At 41.8% G+C, this 15792-nt stretch overlaps 1 protein-coding gene across 3 annotated transcripts in view; it reads left to right on the forward strand.

Annotated features, from left to right (window-relative positions):
* Positions 1–15792, forward strand: part of LOC145341012 (chloride channel protein 2-like) — a 534390-nt gene that overhangs the window by 331078 nt on the left and 187520 nt on the right. The window lies entirely within an intron of this gene.

The raw sequence follows: 15792 nt of genomic DNA on the forward strand, positions 1-15792 counted from the left end.
GAGCTTAAAAGGATGTATTGAACTGGGTTGCTGTGTTGGATTATCAAAGCACACTACACCCACATTCCTCATGCACTCACAAGATGCACTGTGAATCTGACCCCTGTGTGGCAAAAATGAAAATTCCTTATAATGTTCCACATGGTTTGGGTGTAGTTAGGTTTGAGTCCAGACAAAAATCTGGCCCCTACTCTCACTTCTATTCCTTCTAGTCTATTTTAATAGAGTTTGCTGCCCTCATCTAATTCCATACCTTGGCCCTCTGATAACTTATTGTGTGATACTTTATCAAAGGCTTTTCTAAAGCCCATTGCATTTTCCCCATATACCATATCTTAACCTTCTCAAAAAGATGTATAAACTATGTATATTCCCTTTTGGAATCTGTGCTGCTTACTTCAATTATCTCCATTTTCAATGAGATAGTAACTTCACCGTTAATTGAAGACTCTAAAAAAAACTTCTCTAGCCACAAATGATAAGCTAACTACTTTGTATTCACCTGATTTGCCCTGTCTACATTTTTATAAATTGTTACTACATTGGCTGTTCTCCAGTCCTCCAATATGCCACATAATTTATAGAGCCCTGAGAAACAATTTCTAAGGCCAAAGCGAGTTCTTCCATCATGGTGCTGAGATGTACCCTCCTGGGTATTAGTACTTTTTCATCTTTCAGCCTAATAAAGTTAGGTAAGAATCGTCCTTTTGTTCCATCATCGAATCACTCTTTTGTGCTTCTCATCCTCCCTAAGATCCTGTTTAGTAACTGACATGGTCAGTGATTTGGAAGAAGTGGACACTCAGTTGAAAAAAATTTGGACTTGTCATAATTCTTATGTTGTCCGAAAGTGAGTGCATTTTTGAAGATGACTTGACAAAGCTGAAATAGTTTATCGTGCTGTTGGTGGATGAGAGAAGTATGGCAGGAAAGTTAAATCAAGTGGAACAGAAAGTTAATGACCTGGTGAAGTTGAAGTTGGAGTGAAGCAAACCAACAGAGAGACTGATGAATGGCAGCAAGAAGCCTCCCAAATGAATAAGAGTGATGGAAAAAGTATTGATCTTCCCAATGATGGGAATAAACTAAAGAAGAAAAAACGTTATTAAATCCTACCTACAGGGGTTGGGCCAGTGAGGGACATTTGAAATGCAGTGGGCCTACACAAAATGCTACTGGACAAGGTAAAATATGAAAACTTTGGGGAACAAACACTAACACGTGCTGCAGCTCAAAACAGCCAATAATCCGAAAAGATTGAACAGCTGATGTTTGTATTGAAGGAAGAAATGGAATGAGTCTACAGTGCACTCAACATTGGCGATGAGGTAAAGTTCATTCTATTCACCCAGAAAAAGATTTCACAGACCTTTAAACATTGCAATGTTTATGAGGAGGCGATGGCACAGTGGAATTATCACTGGACTAGCAATCCAGAGCTTTCAGGGTAATGCTTCAGTCACCCGGATTCGAATCCCACCACGGCAGGTAGTGAAATTTGAATTCAATAAATATCAGGTATTAGAGGTTTAATGACCATGAAATCAGTGCCAATTGTCACAAAAAACAATCTGGTTCACTCACGCCCTTTAGGGAAGGAAATCTTTCTTGGTCTGGCCTATATGTGACTCCAGACCCACAGCAATATGTTCCACTGTTAAGTGCCCTCTGAAATGGAGGGCAGTTGGGGATGGGCAATAAATGCTGGCCCAGCCAGTGATGCCCACATTCTGTAAAAATGAATAAGTTAAAGAAAATGTGCCCAACATGGCAACATCATAGCTTTTACGGTTTGATTTTGTTCTCTCCTACCTTCCAGTGGTTTCTTTGGCAAAGGCCTACATTTCCATTGCCTTAATCTGACTTCAAATACAGGAAAGGGAGCTTGACATCTTCAGATACTGATTAGTATTAGCAAAAAAGAAACCGCCAAAGACACCATACAGCAAAGACGATAAAAGTTTAATATAAAAGTTAAATAACCTGGTGAGCTCAGTGACAGTGATGAAAGAATGCTAACAGCCTGAACAGGTGGAGTGGCATGGTGGCACAGTGGTTAGCACTGCTATCTTACAGCGCCAGGGACCCAGGTTCAATTCCCGGCTTTGGTCAGTGTCTGTGAGGAGTCTGCACATTCTCCCGATGTCTGCATGGGTTTCCTCCCACAGTCGGAAAAACCTGCTGATTAGGTGCGTTGGCTATGCTAAATTCTCCCTCTATGTATCCAGAGTGTGACAATTAGGGGATTTTCATAGTAACTTCATTGCAGTTTTAATGTAAGCCTACTTATAACAGAAATAAATAAACTTAAACTTAAGGTACCTTCAAAGGCCAGTGCATAAATCAAGTGGTGTCTGACAGTTTAAAAATAAAATTGTGAAATACTAACGGAAGTATGTAGTCCCCAAGACACTGCAATTTCAAGTCGTTTTTTTCATTTATTTTCCATATTCATTTAAAATGTTCAAATTCGTTGTCTAATTATAAGTGCCTTGAAATAATGATTTTAAATTAATTTACAACCATGTGATGGGTTAATAGGTCTCAAGGGAAGCAGAGCATTTACTCATTATCAATTCCACTGCAGATATTAGAATTAGCAATGTATGTAATATAGAGAAGGCATTCAGGTTAAGCATTGAACTTTGGACCAAAGAGTCTGGAATTTGAATCCTAGTAGAGTTTGTTTTAGCCTAATCTCTTCCTAAAATGGATTTTAAAAAACCATGCCATGGGCGCAATTTCCATCCTTGAGGAGAGTAGCAGGAGTTGGGAAATTTTCTGGCTCAATCCTCCTGCTTCTGGAGAAAATGCCAGGAAGGAAGGGATTTTTATTCTGGGGGACAGGTGTAGGTTGTGGTCGACTGGGGGAAAGTTCTGAGGCAGCCACAGAGACTGGCGGATGCAGGAGCAAGCTGTTTAAAATGCCCGTCTCGGCCATGTAAGGCTTTGTCCCAGTAATAATAATGTCAACTCCTCACGTCCTCACTCCCCACGTGCTTCCCATTCCTTATCCATTCTATCTCATGCCTGTGTCCAAGCTATACTGACCAATCAACCTCTATAGCCCCATAATGCCCTCCATGCCAAGTCAAGACAGTTCCATGCCTATTATCCCACTATATACTGTGTAAAACCAATGACAATTCAAGTGATGAAATGATGTGTTGGGGGAGAAAAACCTTTTAATAAAGCCATTCATTAATAACTTTTCACTTCCTCAAATAACTGCTTTTTACTACAGCCCCATAAAAGTCTCAAACATTCAGACATTCAAAAGTACCAATAGCAGAAACTGCAAACACTTGAAACTGCTTTATCTTGCGTAAATAAACACTATGCAATTGACACTTTAGAACAAAGAGCCAGCGTTTAGGTGTTTCAACAGTCAAATGGTTTTGTGGGCTCTCAGCTCTGTCTCTTTATGCATTCTTATTCTCGGCTGAGAGTCCAGGCATCAGTTAGCAACCTGAATTAGCCCAAACTGTTACAAGCCCTGATGGAAATCGAAAACCCTGGGAATGCTGTTGGGAATCCCAGAGTCGGGTCCTGACTGCATTTTTAAAGTTTCAAAATCTGGTCCCAATTCTTCAGAGATTAGACGAAAAGGAGAGCTTTACAATACTATTTCTTGCACTTGTACCGTAGTAGTGACACATGTTATGCTTAAGGCACTATTCTAGGCTCAAAGTTCCAAGAAAAACTGGGTATGGTGGTGAAGTGGTTATGTTACTGGACCAGCAATCCCAATGCAGAGAATATGTGTTCAAGACCCACAGTGGATGTTTGAGAATTTGAATCTGATTAAAATTTATGGAAATAAACCATTAGTATGAGTAAAAATATCCATGAAGCTATTAGAGAGCCATAAAATCCACTTAGTGATATTCATCATAGAAGGAACTGACCTTAACTGATTTATATCCGACTCCAATCCACACCAAACTGTTTGATCTTTAACTGCCTGGTCTTTAACTGCCCTCTGAAATGACCACTCGGATGCTTCAAACCACTGTCACTAGTGATGAGCAATAAATGATTACAATAAATGGCATCCAGAGTGTCCTAGGATGGCTTCACAGGAGCATTGTAAAACTAAATATGAGATATAAGGGCAGATATTCAAAGACTCGGTCAAAGAGGAAATGACGCTCCCATCCCAAGAATGAATTAGAATATTGAGTGTTACTTCCACAATGTCATAATTTCCTGAGATGTGGTCAGATACAGCTCGATGTTAATTATTATGAAATTAAAATCAGTGGTGATGTTCTGCCTAGGTGCTACTCCTCCACAATGAAGGTTGGTGCTGACATGAGAGGTGGCACAAAATGGGTACCACCAGAAGACCAAGCTCCCTGGAGTGGTGACCATTGTAGGCAGCTCACTCAAATTATTTAAATTAAGATGCAGGCCCAGTTTTGGAAGCCAGTGGATTTCCGCACCTGGGAGTCTTTGCAGAGCTTGGCGTCGATCATGCAAATTCCCTTGCCTATTGACTCAAATCAGCAGGTGCAGTATGTTATTGGGAAACAATCAAAGCAATCTGGTAGCGTTCTTTTATGAATGTAATGAATGGTGACTTGGAAAGCAGCTTGGTCCTTTGTAAGACATATTCACTTCTCCAAGCTCCATTAATCAAGCCATTTAACAACCCTGTTTTTAAAGAGACCATAGCCATTTTGAGCAGAGGCAGAGACACCTGAAATTAAAAGTCTACACAAATCAATAATAGTTTTTATTATTAAGAAATGGAGGTACTCGTCTTATGAAAATGAAAAGGATATTGGAAATGTCATAGTTTCTGGATATTGGGGGCACAAGGAAGGTTGCCAATGGAAACCCAAAAGTGGAGGTGGAGGTTTGTTGTACTGGTTAGGAAGTGGGGAAGAAGATCAAGGTCTCAGCCGTGCAAATGTTAGCTGTGATTAACTTTAAGGAGTGAATGGAAGAATTAGCATATTAGGTAATAAATCATTCTTCAGTAGTTGTAACCTTTTCTATTAGGTGACAATCTTCTGAGTAATATAGATTTTTTTTTGTCGACTGTAACCATGTTTTCACATATACTGTACAGTTTATTGTATTTTTCCTGGAAGTCCTTATGCTACGTTCGTCCAAAAGTGAAGATAGTTTTAAGTTGGGATTCTCTCATCCCATGGTGGGTTTGATGAGGGCGGGTGTGGTGAATCCAGCAGGAGCCAAAAAGTCAGAAATCCACCAGCACAATTTTCCCAATGGCGGGTTAATAGTGGGTCGGCCTTCCCACTAGCTGATGGTGTGAATGTTATTCACATTTATTTGCATCTCATGAGTGTTCATTAAGACATCACTTTAGGCCTTCCAATCTTGTGTAGCGCCAGTGTGAAATTCCATTGATCTAAAACCTGAGTGCTAAAGAGCGGTGTGCATAAAGTGGTCCTCAGTTCACAAGAGACTTTGGGGTGAATGTAGCAGAGCCTGTCACAGTGCTGCGCTGCTCCTGGTGCGCTGTACACCATTCTGCCGGGTAGACCGCTTCCTACCTCCATCTCCATATCCAGTTGGTCTTCATGGACAGCACCGCGCTGCTGCACCCATAGATCCTCCTTCCTTCTGTGTCACCATCTTGGTTCATTACAGCACCTGGGGTTGGTGGGTATAGGGATCCCTGGTACCACACACCGGTGTCTACTTTGACAGCATTGTGCTGTGGGACTAATGCAGCCACTGCAACAAAGGTTTGAAGTTTGGCTGAGGGTGCAGTGTGAGGTGAGACTGGGGGAGGAGGGGTAGGGGAAGGGGGGTAAAGGTGCACAATGACATGAGGGGCAGAGGGGTGAATGAAGATGATGAACAATGAAGAGCAGAGGGAAGACTGAGAGGAGGTAAGCTGGAAGCTCACAAACAAGGGAGTCAAAAGGATTCCGCACTTTTACTGGAAGGGGATGCACAGAAGCTCCTGATGAGTGGGTAGAGGTCCATATGGGGCATGGGTGCCTCGCGTGTGATGGGTTCAGGGGAAGGATGATTGAATGGAAGAACAGGTTTCTTCTTGAGGCTGCTAGCCTTTTCCCTCTGATATCCTGCATGCCCTGGTGAAGGTAGGTGGGCTGAGGAGAATGATACCAGTCTGTTGAACTGGTGTTAAAATTTGGCACCAGGACCTTTGAGCCCACCAGCTGGTGGCAGGCAGCCGAATCAGCTGTAAGCCTGCCAGAAGATTCGGTGGGGAACTGGCATAATTAATGAGGTTCCAAACATAGAATCTGGCACGGGATCCTGACCAGCGAAGAGGCACTGACTGTCACCGCACTTAATCTCAAGTTGGGAGAATTCCACCCTTAGGAACAACATTCAAACAGTTGCCCAAATGCAATCTATTCCATTTGTCAATCAGCCTGTGAAAATATGAGAATGGTGTGTAGCATTCACAGTGGTGGTTCAAACTCTGCATTATGTCAGATATAATTTTCCCCCTTTCCATCTCATTGTGTCTTCCTATAGTATTATTATGTTAAGAACCTTACTCTGCTGTGTTGCCCTTAAAGGGGCAGTCACCAGATGTGGTGATTGTCCCTTTAAAGGCAGCGCATATTAATAATGTTCTTTTGTTTGCGATCTCTTGCAGCTATTTAATTTTTCATGATTAATTTGCTTTTGAATATTTACTTGTTGAATATTGAAACTTAAAGCGCCTCAGAATTCACTACACTGGTCTAAAAGAAATTGTAAATTGAGCCTGGTTTCAGGGTTAGATGGTGGGTGTTGGAGATAGCAGGCAGGAGGGAGGAACTGTTATAATTGTGAAAGATATGCTTGTCATGTAGTCTAGTTATATTTTATTTTTCCTCCAAATTTTTGCTCAATCAGTAAGTAATTGTACACAGATGACCGAGATCTTGGGATCTAGCCTCAGATCTGAACTGCCAGTTGTGGTGAAACACAGAGCTCCCAGGTCTGGCTGAGTTTTTGCCCTGATCTGCTGTATTTTGTTTTGTTCATGTGTTATTCCTCCAGGTCGTCTTGTGTCAAGAGACAGTAGATAGCATGGTAGCTACTAAACTGCAAAACAGTCTGGATCAAAGGAGGCATCTTAACATTTCGAAATTTGCTTCCAACCTCCTACCTTCTATCCCACTGTCTGTCTCTATTTGCCTTTCTTTTTTGTCAATCTCCTTTTCTCCATCAATCACCCATTGATCAGGTAGAAATAGAAACCTGACGGTGCAGAATGAGGCCATTCGGCCCATCAGGTCTGCATCGACAACAATCCCACCTAGGCCTTATCCCCGTAACCCCAGATATTTAGCTCTCTAAACTACGAAACCCAGGACACCAAGGGGCAACTTAGCGTGGCCAATGCACCTAACCCACACATCTTTGCACTGTGGGAGGAAACCATAGCACCCGGCAGAAACCCACGCAGATATGGGAAGCACGTGCAAACTCCACATAGTCAGAGACCCAAGCCAGGAATTGAACCCAGATCCCTGGTGCTGTGAGACAGCAGTGCTCACCACTTTGCCACCTTGCCATCTGCTAATCTGACTCATTTTTTATGGCTAGCTGTCAGGATTCCAAGTAACACGTGAATCTTTCATAACTTACTGAGGACTGGAGGAACTGATATCTTGGAGATCAGTGAAGAAACTAACTTTAAAATGAATTAGCAGGTTACTGAAAATGGCAAAAAGTTGTCTGCTCGGCCTTTCCTCTTTCCTTTTTCAGAATGGTTCCTTTGGTTTGCCGTTTAAATAAGAACATGACTTACTGCTGGTGCAGGAGTAGAATATTTAAAGACAAAGCTTACCAACAGGAGCTTCAGCTAGTTATTGGCATTGAACATCTAGATTTAGCACAAGCAGTGGATTCTTTCTGGATGCACAATGAAAAATTCAGCCAGTATGTATGACCTGCGCGTTGGCAAGTTTATTTAAAGAAGACCAGCATTAGTAGGGCTACAATAATCCATCAGGGTGTTTTAGATCAAACAATGGTGATTTAGATCCAATCCAAAAATGCACAGATTAGATGGAATGACCATGGTAAAATTGCCCCTTAGTGTCCAAAGATGTGTGGGTTAGATGGATGGTAAATGTGTGGGGTTAGGGAGATAGGGTGGGGAAGAGAGCCTGGGTAAGGTACGCTGTCAGAGGGTCGATGCAGACTTGATGGGCTGAATGGCCGGTTCTGCACTGTAGGGATTTTCTGATTCAAGGTTGATTAGATTAGTGTGTGGCAGGAATCAGAACACTATCCATCTGCTTTATATGTAGTTTCCTGACACTGACTAATGTGTGCAAAAAAATGCTGTTGGAAAACTCAATTTGCACAAACATGAAGTACATTTGTCATGAGTGTATAGCTCAGCATGACTGAGAGTAAGCCTTTTAGTGTTGTTTTAAAAGAAAATTTTATTAGATTATTTTTCAGAAGAATAAGTTTAGACACTATCATGTATAATAATGTTCCGAGGTACCATAAAGGTAGGCTTCAGTAGATGATTCCTGCTTCTGTAATGGCTGAACTAAACTCATTGCCAGAATAAATCATTTCTGTGATCCACGGTAATCCTGATTTCATTCTTATTTCAGCAGTTATACAGGTTGTCCAAATGCAATTAAAGATCATGTTTTGTTGAAATGTAATTAGTCATTTAATTTTAAATTAGGCCGCTTCAGATGCAGTTTAGAGATTGTAAATGCAAGCAGTAAAACCTCACAGGATAATGTTGAAAATTTTAACTGCCCAGCCTAGTTATTTTCTTTTCTTGTCTTTTGTTAAACTGAGGGCAAAGTTTAAAATGAACAAGTGTCTCAATTACCAAAATAAATGCATCATTGGAGATTGAGCATATTAGTTCATAGGAATATAAGCAGGGTGCAAGAAAATAGCTGTAAGCCAAATTCTATTAATTTCTGGCTGAAATACTGTGTGGTACTCGGGCAATAATAAATTGCAAGCCATGCAGCTGCTAAAATTGCTGCTTTGTCACATCCAGGATAAGCTGAGTGCTAAAACCAAAACTCAGTAAGAAATTATTACAAATAACTGCAGAAAGGTGCAGAGAGAGAACTGAAGTTTGATCAACACAACTGAAATCAAGGCAAAATACTGTGGATGCTGGAAATCTCAGCACATCTGACAGCATCAGTGGAGAGAGAGTGGGAGCCAACATTTCAAGTCTGGATCACCCTTGGTCAGAGCTGGTCTGCTTTGATGAAGCTCTGTTGAAGGGTCTTCCAGACCCAAAACATTGGCTCTATTCTCTCTCCACAATTAAAATCAAATGTTTTGATTCAGTGTCCAAAGGCCTTTGCTACACCAAAGGCCAATTGTAGTAACTAAATTAACATCTTAAATGTGTCAGTGGAACGAATTGCAGTGTCATGCCTTGAAATGCCAATATTCTGACAAATTACGGGAGTGTGTGTTGATTTCTAGAGGAAACACAATTCTTGCATCTGTCTAAATAGAATCACGAGTTTCCTGGTAAGATAGGCTAGAGTTCAGTTTGAAGCAGAAAGTCTAAATTTCAAATAATTTGCCTAGCAATGGAAATGTGTTTCCTCAGGTCTTAACCAGTTAAAGTACCTTGCAAAGGCACAGCATCCTGTTATTGTGGACAAAACAAGTACAGTTTCTGTCCTACATAAGCTGTAATCTGCAGCCAGTGTGAGCAATGCAATCAGCATTTTAGCTCAAGTTGACCTTTCTGCAATAAATGAAAATAAATTCTTGAAAGAAATAAGCTAGCTTTGAACTTTCCCATTCACATAACAAGCTTTCTCATGGTTGAAAGAGAATGTGAACCTTACAAAGTCTTTTTTTTAAATTATTAACAAACATAAATAAGCACTTGTCCAACACAAACTAATCTAAAATGCATCAATATTTGGAGTGTGCAGAGCAATACACACTTGACTATGATTATAATTACTTTAATATTCAAATACTTGGGCCCAGTTTTGTTCTTTGGTACCAGGGTTTTGATAGAGTGGATACAGAGAATATGTTTTCTCTGATGAGAAAGGGCATACAGTGAGAGGATTAAGATGGTCACTGAGAAATACAGGAGGGAATTCGGAAGAACCTTCCATATCCAAAGAGTGGAACCAGCCCAGTCTTCATATAATAATTATTAAAGAATATTTATTCACTTAAAAAAACACACAAGGGTGAGAATACTCTTAAAACATTTAAGTACATGAATAACTAAGCACATACACAGTTTTATCTAGAAATTAGTCCTTGTTCCAAAATATATCTATAATGCCTAAACTCACTAAAACTTTCCTTAACCAAACAACATCCAAATAATATAATCTATAAGTCAAATCCATTTATAGTTACCACGTAATAAAGGGTTTGAGCTCAAGTCTGGGAAAAGTTGTTTCCTGGTCCAGCGAAGATATTAAAAATGTATTATGAAGGTTTTTGCAATACCTTGACTCTAAGACTTAAATGCAGAACTATAGAATCTCTGAGAAGTAAAAGCTGCTGCAGGAGCCCTTGGCTGTGAAATGGATCCTAGCCTCCTGGCTGTGAGTTGCAGACAGGCTTCTGGCTATGAGGTATGGACTAGCGTGTCTGTTTCTGAGATGGGTAACAATTATGCATTTCTCCATTTGTGATTGTAAACTCAAGAGTTGGCTGCCTACGTAACTCAGGTTCTTTCCTTTTGTGGAGCATAACATTTCTATAGCGCTGAATAACCAGCTTAATGGTCACTGGCAATGCATACCAACTAGGTTTACAGTGAAGGAATTCTTGCACCAAAATGCTAAAGAGGTTCACAGCAGACTTCTATCAGAGTCTCCTGTGGCATGGTGCTGGGACTGGATGGGAAAGCCCATCCTCTGCCTGAATATTTTATGGAGTGGCTGGATCTCTGTGTTCATCTCCTTGGCCCTGTGAAGTGGCAGGTTAGCTGAGGAGAAGGAGGCTGATGCTATAGCTGATGCTGTTGGTGCTGCTGGCTGTTTATGTTTGTCATTAGAGATCCATGTTACAACTACTCATGTTGCTACCATGATGCAGTGACGGTTGACAGCAGGGAATGTCAGATCAAGGTGAGGGAAGTCCAAGTTGGGTGATATGACATCAAAAAATTGGAAATCCCTTATGAAATCACACCCTCAGCAAGCACTTCCATCGTAGCCAGGTCAGGAGTTATTCCGTTTTACTGTTCAAATACTTTGTTAATGAACAATAACTCTCGCTTTCTTTCTCTTCCTTTGTTGCACACAGTTCAGCAAGCTCATGTGCTAGCTGTTAAAGTCAGAACTCAGAGTTAAAGACTCAACTAATTGATAAGTTCAATATTTAAATTATTTCTGCTCACATCCAAACCCAGCTTGCAGGTGCAGCAGGTGGTCAGGAAGGCTAATGGGATGCTGGCCTTCATAGCGAGGGGGATTGAATATAAAAGTAGGGAGGTCTTGCTGCAGCTGTATAGGGCATTGGTGAGGCCGCAGCTGGAGTACTGTGTGCAGTTTTGGTCGCCGCACTTACGCAAGGATATTTTGGCCTTGGAGGGAGTGCAGAGGAGGTTTACTAGGCTGATACCTGAGTTGAGGGGGTTGAGCTATGAGGAGAGGCTGAATAAACTAGGCTTGTACTCGTTAGAGTTTAGAAGAATGAGGGGAGATCTCATTGAGACGTATAAGATGATGAATGGGATGGATAGGATAGAGGTGGAGAGACTCTTCCCGCTCAGAAAGGACAGTAGGACTAAAGGGGCACAGCCTCAAGATAAAGGGGGGGGGGGCGGTTTAGAACGGAGTTGAGGAGGAACTTCTTCACTCAAAGGGTGGTGAATCTCTGGAATTCTCTGCCCGTTGAGGTGGTGGAGGCTACCTCCCTAAATATTTTTAAGACACGGGTTGATGGGTTTTTGATAAGCGAGGGGATTAAGGGTTATGGGGAGAGGGCGGGAATGTGGAACTGAGCCACTTCAGATCAGCCATGATCTTATTGAATGGTGGGGCAGGCTCGAAGGGCTAGATGGCCTACTCCTGCTCCTATTTCTTATGTTCTTATGTATTCTGGCCAACGCCAGAAGTGAATGGATCAGGATTCCAACCCAGTGTCATTTTTCAGTGCACTTTGCACCTGCACCTGAACCTGAACCTGCCCTACCCCCTAGGCAGTTAAAATTCCATCCTTAATGTGCAGGGTAAAAGCAGAGTTGGAAAATGAGGAGCAGAGATATCATTATGCAGGTTGAAATCAGAATGATGTGACTTTACACACAGGGTCTAACTCTGGCAAGTGGAAAAGACATTCTGATGAAGAAGTTGCTGGGGATTGAGAAGTGCAGTAAAAGTGAAGAGTGTGATGGAAAGCTAAGAGGTGGGGGTAACATTCGGAAACAGGATTGAAGGTTTAGAGAAACATGAGAATCAGTCAAGGTGGGATTGGAGATGACAATGAATTGATTGCTAAGGCAGTCTGGGACAAACGTACTGAAATGCGTGGCCAAGTGGCAGAGTTTCAAAGAAAAGAAGTGACCCACAAAGCGAGCTGGGTTCAAATGAGGCTGATCATGTAGTGGATCCATTCAGGACAATGGGGAGAGCTTGTTCAGGTGGGAGCCAACATTTACAGGGCACTGTTGAGAACATAAGAAATCAGGGAATCTCTTAACAACCTCTTAAGCTTGATCTGCTATTCATGGCTGATATTCTACCTTGAACTTATCTATTTGTTCTATCCCTCTATCTCTTAATTTCCTTTGTAACCAAAACCATATTGAACAGTCGAGCATTCACAGCTTTCTGGGAGTGAGAATTACGCAGACTCAATCCAATGAGTGAAAACATTTCTCCTCATTTTGGACTCAAATGGTCAACCCCTTATTCTGTAGCTGTGACGCCTGATTCTTTCTGCGTAGAATGGATACTGAACTGGGTATTTTATTTATTCATTGTTCTGCACATTCCATTCATAAGTTTAATTTGCAACATGCTGATAGGTGTCATGCTGAGGGCCCATATTACAAATTTAGCAGTTAAAATGCCAACAGGGTCCTATGTACGTCATAGGATCCTGATTGTTATTAAATTGTGATGCTTCTGTATAATCCAGGCAGGAGCCTAAATGGCCTGAAAATAACAACAGTTTTGAAATTACTCCATTTCAACTCCCACTCTGTCAGACGGGGCGAATTAAAATTCAACCCTTTGAGTCATATTCAGTTATACTGAGTGATTTTTTTTGTTTCTGATATGCACTGCACCTACTCACATATCTTTAAATATTTATTTGTCCATAGCTGGGTCCATTAGCTCATATGCCTTTATTACCAGCCACATCCATCTCAAGTGAATGGGGTGTATAGGCACACAGCCACACATTTTCTCTTATTACTGAAATTTGTTAGAAGTTAGATGGCCTAACATCCATTGTGGTAGGGATTGGAATCTGTTCCTCCTAGCTGTCTATCTTTTGATTTTAGACAATGCTATAACCATGTACACAGGTGCAATCCCAGAACACCAAAGTCTTTGGGTGCAGTTTTTCCAATAAAATGGCAAAGTGTCAGGTGCGGTCAGAAAATCTGTTGAAATTTCTCCCCAGAGATACAGGCAGGTTTTCCAACGAGATCTTCCTTCACTTAGCCATTTCTTTCAAGGGGAGGCGAGCTTTACAGCAAAATTGAGAGGGCAGGGCCCTAAAGATGCCAGAAAGCCCGTCTTCACAGAGTTTGGGGGTATCCCTTTTAAAACATCAGGATGCCAGTGGGTAGTGCCAGGGTACTGCCCTTCCATGTCCCCAGCCAATGGTCTCTGAGTCTCTGACATATCATGATGTCACGTCTCAGTTTATGGAGAGGGGTGAGGTGGGACTATTTGGTGTTCGCAGAAGATTTGCCGTTAAGCCAGTTTTGAATATTTTCTTATTATAGAATCCCTACATTGCAAAAGGAAGCCATTTGGTCCATTGAGTCTGCACCCAATCTCCAATGCCCACACCCTATACCTATAATAACCCCACATATTTCCCCCTCTCATGCTCCTAATCTATACATCTTCGGACACTAAGGGGCAATTTAGCAAGGCCAATCCACCTAACCTGCATATCATTGGACAGTGGGAGGAAACCAGAACTCCCGGAGGAAAACCATGCAGTCACGGGGCGAACGTACCAACCCCAGTTACCCAAGGCTGGTATTGAACCTAGGTTTCTGGTGCTGTGAGGCAGCAGTGCTAACCACTGTGCACTGTGCCACCCAGGTAGGTAAGTACATTTTACGTGTGTGGTAATCAGTTTCATGCCCTCATTGGGCATCAATCTGTTTATGTCTGCTGGGAGGGCCCTGGAACATCGCATTGTGTTTTGCTCCCATTGCCAATCCCTTTTCAGCCCTCTCCCAGGTTTTTCCCAACATAGTGGGATTTGCACTGGGCACAACATGATTGGAAAATCACTCCCTTGTATTTTTAGGTCTCCTTAGATACTAAAGAGTTCAGTGCCAGTGAACATTGCAGATTAATTCAACTTAATGTAATGGGTTTCCATATCTGCTCAAAAGCAATTCTAATTGTTCTAAAATTGTAATGCATTTAATGTTTGATAAATTGCACTGGCCATGTCCAGCAAGTTAATGCCTAACTTGAAGACAAAATCCAAGTCTAAGCTGTGGCTGAGAAGGTGATGCGAGGGCAGTGTTGTGGCAAGCTGCACTATTCATATATAATGGATTTCTGGCCAGAGTGCAAAACCCACTTTCATTTGATTGCCTTTTTACAAGCGCTTGACACGAACGCGTTGACTTGAGAATGAGTCACTTGGCACAAGGATCTGAGCCTTGGGTACATTAATTGAAGTAACACCAGAAGTGATTGTTGTTGCCGTGCTGCCCACATCGTGGCTGATTTAGTAGCATCACTGGATGTGCATGAAGCTGTGTCCTTCAGAATCACCTCTGGAACTATCCGTGTTGTAATGCTAACAACCAATTTGTTTGAAGCTTAGATGATTCAACTTGCGCAGTTTTTCTTCTTTCAAGAATTGAAGATTTTATTGAATTAAGTTGACTGCTTTGGCAATTTCTCCAGCAGAGAGCGATTGTGTGAGGAAGGACGTTAATGCTGGTTGAAGCATTGGCTCAGTTACCATTGAAGCCTGCCACAATATATAGAAAGATTCACTGCTGATTTTGTTCTATCTAAACTAATTCTATCAACAGAGGCCACCTTTTTATCTCAACATCCACTCCAATATTTGCAAATTGCCCATTCCTACAATTACTGCGCACAATTGTTTCACTGGCATTCTTTGCTGCTGGCTTATGTAACACTGCCTGTTATTAACCTTCAGGTACAACATTGTTTATTCCCCCAAATCCCTGTGAGATATTTTAATGAAGATTAAAAAGTCGATTATCAGTGCTTGTCAGGGTACTTATGCTATCCTCCTGTTCACCCAAATGCATGTTGCAAATGCACGTGGAAGGGGCTTGTCCTCAAACGTTTGATTTTCCCAGCAGTTTTGGGACCCTAGGTTCCAGCACTGTGGCAGTGCTCTTTTCTCAGTGACAGAAATGTATGGGTCCATGCTCTGCTTCTGAAACACGTGGTGCCTCCGAACCAGGTGCCAGATTTCAGTACTGTATTAAGGAGTGCTGAGTGGGAAAGTCAGAGGGGGAAATCCAACAGGAATCCCCAGATGGCTTTAATGTCAGTGGGATTTCCCATTGCCGTTGTCCTGCCTCAATCTGTCAGCTGCTGAGACTGCTGACCCCGCCAGTGTGAAATCGTGCAATCGTGGGTCATGCCCCCTTCCATTTTGTGTCGAGGTCCGTGA

The sequence above is a fragment of the Carcharhinus amblyrhynchos genome, chromosome 3 (assembly GCF_965287045.1).
Source record: "Carcharhinus amblyrhynchos chromosome 3, sCarAmb.v2.hapA, whole genome shotgun sequence".
Classification (NCBI taxonomy): domain Eukaryota; kingdom Metazoa; phylum Chordata; class Chondrichthyes; order Carcharhiniformes; family Carcharhinidae; genus Carcharhinus; species Carcharhinus amblyrhynchos.